General features: G+C 33.9%; 1 pseudogene; it reads left to right on the forward strand.

Moving 5' to 3' along the window:
* Positions 1–4,044: 4,044 nt before the first annotated feature.
* LOC107016525 overlaps positions 4,045–6,569 on the forward strand; it is a 17,293-nt pseudogene continuing 14,768 nt past the window's right edge.

Below are 6,569 nucleotides of genomic sequence, written 5' to 3' on the forward strand. Positions count from 1 at the left end.
AATGAAATTATATATATATATATATATATATATATATATACTTATTTTATCATTATGAGACATGGGTAATCTCTACTTGTCTTATTAGTAGAATTCTCCTTAATCTTGATTTATCTTAGGTGAAAAAACCTTTCAAACTTGTGAATTCAAAATCCTTTCACATTATTGTCTCAGTAGTATGTGAGAAATTATTTCACAACACAACAACATTTATACTTCACTCTCAAAGCATACTTAAAACATTTACATCAATTTCATATAGAAATATGCATATCTTCATAAATTCATCTTTCATCTTTCAAAGGCTTCATCATTACATCAATTTCAGAAATCATAGATCATGGATGGGTTCATGAAAATTAAACTTATAAACATGTAATTATCTCAACTCATACATAAAAAGATTGAAAACAACCAACTAGATCGTAATTGAAAAGAACCCATGAGATTGTGTAAAAATCATAACTTCCATGGAGATTCTAACTTGCAAATTGGAGAATTTAGGAACCCTATAGAGTATGGGACTCTAAATTCAACACTGATTTGATAGAGAACACTCATGTCATAATCTTTTAATAACTCAAGCACCTCCTTTGACGAAAATTCAGATCTTTCTATTTAAACACATATTGCAAACTTTTGTTGTCGGTAAACACATCAACATGAAAAACATATAAGTAATGCCTCTAAATCTTTAAGACAAAGAAAACTGCCACTAATTCTAAATCATGGGTAGGATAGTTCTTTTCGTGCGCCTTAAGTTTCCTTGAGGCATAGGCGATGACTTTCCCATTTTGCATAAGGACACACGCTAATCCAATTCTTGAAGCATCACAATAAACAACAAATCCATAGGTTTCTTTCGATAAAGTCAACATTAAAGCAAAAGTAAGTCAATAGTTTAAGTTCTTAAAAACTCTGCACACACGCTTCCATCCATATGAAATTGACTTTCTTTTGAGTCAGTCTCATTAATGGAGAGACAATCAAAGAAAACCCTTTAAAAAAATTCTGCAGTAACCATCCAAACCAGTCAGTGGAGAGACAATCAAAGAAAACCCTTTATAAATCTTCTGCAGTAACCATCCAAACCCAGGAAACTTCTTATATCCGAAGGGCATAAAGTTCTAGGCCAACTCTTAACCTCATCCATCTTCCTAGGATCTACCCCAATACCCTTACCAAAACAATATGACCATGAAAGGCCATGAATCTCAACTAAAACATGCTTTTGCTAAACTTTGCAAAGAGTTGGTGGTCCTTGAGAACTTAAAACACAACCCTTAAATGATTGGTATACCCGTCTTCACTCCTCGAATAAATCAATATATCATCAATAAACACAATAAAAAACATATTTAGATATTGTCTAAACACTTTATTCATCTAATCCATAAACATGGCCAGAGCATTGGTCAAGCCAAAGGATCTCACCAAAAACTCATAATGACCATACCGAGTTTAAAAAGTTGTCTTTACAGTTTCATCATTTTTCACCCTAAATTGGTGATTACCCGACTGGAGGTCTATAAGAGAAGTAACTAGTTCCTTGTAGTTGATCAAGAAAATAATTTATCGTTGGAAGAAGATACTTATTCTTAATGTAACCTTGTTTAATTGTCGATATTCAATACACGTACGGAGTGAACCGTCTTTCTTTCGAACCAATAGAACTAGAGTACACCGTGGAGAGATACTCGGTTGGATGAAACCCTTATCCAACAAATTCTCAATTTCTCCTTTAAGTTCTTGAGTTTTGCCTAAGCCATTCGATAAGGAGAAATAGATATAGGTTGCATTTATGAGAGAAGGTCAATATCGAAGTCTATTTTACTTTAGGGAGTAACACCATCATCAAACACTTTTGGGAACCCATTGACAACAGGGGAACGACTCAAGATTACGGATTTCAGAATCCATATCCCTCACCCTAAGTAGATGGTATAATTGCAATCCTTGAAAATCATCTTTCTAGCTTTAAGACAAGAAAAACTAACCTTTCGGCATAAAAATTCCTATTTCCAGCTCTAGGATAGACTCATTTGGAAACTGAAACTTGACCACTCGGGTTAACAATCAATAGAAGTATAAAAGGATGCAACCAATCCATACCAAGATAAACATGAGTGAAGATCTAAAGGTGCTAAAATGAGGTTGAGTGTTGATTTAAGACAGTGAGTATTGTGTTATGCTCTGTTTTGATTTCTTGTTGTTAATGCATGTATTTGGTCTAATTACCATGGGTTTAACTTAAGGATCAAGGTTGTAAACTTAATTCCTACATCGGATCTCCGGTTGATGCTCGAAAGAGATTGATTGGAGCGGGTAACAAATTCGATACTAGTAATTTAGGTTTGTTGTCTGTACCTTGCTTGAAAAAGAGGTTATGAGTTGGATCTATTTGCCATATTCTTGAAATGGAAAGAAGTGAGTAAGGTTTTGGGTTGTTTAGAATTGACATTTAGATGAGCCGATAGGAGATTTTAGGCATAAATTCTTTGAAATCGAAAGACGATTAGCGTGAATGAATATGACTTAGTGTATTCATGAATGTTCATCACTATAGAGCATCACAATTATCCCTATGTGATGTCGATTTCCAATCCATGCACCTTAGATTGGTTGTTAACTCTTGATTTCGTTGATATTTTAGTTTCAATTTTTGATATATGATTTAGTGAAGATTTTGAATGATTTACAATAAATCTAAAGAATTCAAAGCCTTCAGAAGATGACCGGGTTGGAGTTTTTTCTCCTGCAAACTTCAAGTATATAATCTCTTTTACAATTTAGTGCCAAGATATCATTTATTTATAATTATACTATAAATATATTAGTATATAAGTTGTACTATATATAACTATAATAATAACCAAAGTGAAAGGTTAGTAGAATGACATAATTTCACACTACTCACGTTTATAATATTTGTAATATATGTGACACACCCACCCACTCAATTGAAAAACAGAGAAAATGACAAAAAAAATTATTTTTTGTGCTTAAGTTGGTTTAAAATAAACCCTCAAATATTTTTTAAAATCTCCTCAAATATCTAACAAACTTTGTCTTATATATACTGTTGATGTTTGATTGATTTAAATAATTTTATAACTTTATTTTCCATCAATTTTAAAAAAAATATTTTCCTATTTAAAGCAAATAAAACATTTTGCAGAACTTCCTTTAAATTATTTTACCACTTGACTCTAAAGTCGAATTTAAGACCCAATTCCTGACCTAGACCTGAGATCAGACTATTTTGAGGTCAGTGTTGAAGTCAAGGCCGTTCGAGGCGGATTTAAGACCCAATTCCTAACCTATACCTGAGAGCAGACTATTTTGAGGTCAGTGTTGAAGCCAAGGCCGGGACGGGGGACTTACATCCAAGTTTTATACTATTTGCTAAAATTATACCTAAATATTCTCGGAACAATATTTATTTTTTCTTTCTATACTAATCAAATATCTCCATCCACCCCATAAATTAATTAGATAATTGCTGCTTTTACTCGTCAGTCATCACTCATATCGTAAATGATTTTGTTTTAAATTGTTTGATTATTTGCAGTGAATCCATTTGTCCTCCACAAACCAATAAAAAAACAATCTGGAGCTCCATTCATTTGCCTTCTTCTCTGGTGGTTTTCAAAATGTTATAACTATATGTTGTTTTTTGTGCTTAAGTTATCATGTTATTTTTTTAATGCTTTCCTTATTATAATTATTTCGAAGAAAGGAACTTTTTTTTTGATATTTTACTTGAGCCGAGATTCTTTCGGAAACAATCTCTCAGTCTCTATAGAATAGAAGTTAAACTCATTTTTCCCTTTCAACTTGAATTACTTGAGAGTCATGGCTAGCTATAATTGGATACATTAGCCATGAAACTTAAACCATAATTGTCTAAGTTAAATTAGTTGAGCTTTGTAGGTTAGTTTAGTTCATGCCAATGATTATTATGATTTCTGTTTGTATTAGTAACTTTGATGAGACATGAATATGGACCAACAAATTTATGTATTTTTACAGTCTAATTAATTGATATCTATCTCAAAATATGTCACATTTTCCAATCCAAAATCACCTCTTTATCCACGTCTTGCTCTCGGGAAGTCATGGGATATAGTAAGTTTTTCTTTTTCTATATGCATCTAGTAATGTTTATGGTGTTTAGTTCCAATACCAAATAAACTTATGACTTTCTTCTCCTAGATGACTGTTACATAGACAAGTGGTTACAACATTGATGAAGTTGTTCCATTTCATCGTATAGCTATGGAAGGAACAAGTGCAACAACGCTCTCCAGCAGGGACAGTGACATTTCATCAGAACAACATGTGTGGTATGTCACGTGTTTATAAGCACAGAACTAGGTAACAGAGGTGTATTGGTTTTGCATTCATACTGATTAACGTTATGTACACGTTTGTAGGATCTCCTGCTAGAGCTGTGGGATGGAGTGATCCTGGATTCATACATACAAGTTTTCTCAAGGAGTTATGGCCAAATGTGGTGAAATTTATCTGGTGGTACAATTTTGTTTCTTCCATCGACATGTACACCCGTTTTTAGATCATATTTGTGAGATTTCAGGTACACATACAAGTTGGGTCACTTATTAAGCGATGATTCAGTTGTTATGATGAGCAAGCTATATTCATATAAATCTCCTCCATTTCCAAGACAAGAGTGTTGGGTTTAGCAAGTGTGAATGGGAAAAGAAAAGAGAGAATATGAAAAGTGACGGAACTATTTTAGAGGGAAAATGAAAAGTCATTTGCAAAGTGCAAATGAAAAGTCATTTCTCTCATATAGGCAAAAGTAAGGGAAATTGTTGTCCTTATATAAGGAAACACTTCCATTACTTCTTAAAGAGCTAAGAAGAAGATGCCCCCTCGCGCCGTCGTCGCTCGCTCGGCTGCGGCTTCGGCTTCGGCTTCGGATCTCTGCATATATATTTTTCTCTCAAATAAATCAAAGTGTCGATCGACTAGTCTGTGTGACTTGTTGTTGTTCTGAAGTTCGCTGAAAATAAAGAAATTTGAGGTACCACTATTTCTTAAACAGGTTTAATCCATTTTATCTTGGGAGAAATTAATCCATAACTTTGGGTACAGTGAGGGGAATAAATTTCATAAGGACACAGAGTAGTTTCTGTCGACTAGGATTACTTCTTGTATTTTATGTATTTTCTATTTAATCTTATTCTGTTTCTGTCGTTTTAGGCTAACCTTATGATACAGGTTTAATAACAATCTTAAGAAATTTAATAAGTTTTTGTATTTGAGGTTTCTGGAGATCAAAACCTTTATGGTTACTTGAATTTTTATAATTCATTCGATTAACGATTAAAAGAACATAAAAACTTCATCACTAAATCAGAAACAATTTGTCTAAAGATTTGTTCTTTAATGTTAGTATTTCAAATACTTAAGTTATCTGCCATTTGTGACAGAAAAAAGAAAAATGACTAAGTCAAGTCAAACAAATGCTCGAACAATAAGTGTTGCAATAGTAAGTGCTGCAACAACATCGGTTGCACATAATCGTTCAAATGCCGCCTTAGCGCCGACTGAGAAACCTGCAAAGTTTTCTGGAGTCGACTTTAAGAGATGGTAGCAAAAGATGTTCTTCTATCTCACTACATTGAGTCTGCAAAAGTTCATTAATGAGAATGTTATTGTTATGTCAGATGAAACTCCGCCCGATGAACGATTCTTGATAAAAGAAGCATGGACACACTCGGATTTTTTGTGTAAAAATTATATTCTAAGTGGCCTGCAAGATGATCTGTACAATCTGTACAGCAATGTCAATACCTCAAAAGATGTCACGACCCAAAACGAGCCGCGAGTGGCACCCACACTTATCTTACTAGGTGAGTGAACCAACAATCTAAACCCCAACGTTTACCAGTATATAAATTTGGAATAGTAAATAAAATGCGGAAGATCCAAAACTCATTAACGAAATCAATTAAATAAACTTCTAAAGTATAATACTTATCATCCCCAAAATCTGGAAGTCATCACATCAAGAACATCTATCCTCAAATTACTAAGTCTAAGAGTATTTAAAAACTAAAACAAGTAGAACGATAGCCCATGTCCGAGCTTCAAGGACATCAAGACGTGAAGAAGAGAATCCAGTCCGAGCTAGGAACAATAGCTCACCCTAAAATCTGACGTGCTGAAGACTGGCTAGAGTTGCGGACGAGTCGAAGTCACTGGTGCACTTGCTGCACTCCACAAAACAACAAGAAGGAAAATAAAAGTAGGGGTCAGTACAAGTACTGAGTAGGTATCATCGGCCAACTCAAAATAGAAAGCAATATATATGGAATAATAATGTAAAACCAACCACAATACTCAACAGGTGACAATCAACAAGTACAAGGACCATTGGCAACAACCTCAAGCACATCTATGAGGACTCAAGCCTCCACACCATACTCATTTGGGAACTAGATTATTTGAGTTCGAGTATATTAAGTTAATTCAAGATTACTTCTCTTTATTCTTATCGTGTCGGAACGTGACACTCCGATCCCCTAATGCTACGTGTC

The sequence above is a fragment of the Solanum pennellii genome, chromosome 4, assembly GCF_001406875.1.
Source record: "Solanum pennellii chromosome 4, SPENNV200".
Classification (NCBI taxonomy): Eukaryota; Viridiplantae; Streptophyta; class Magnoliopsida; order Solanales; family Solanaceae; genus Solanum; species Solanum pennellii.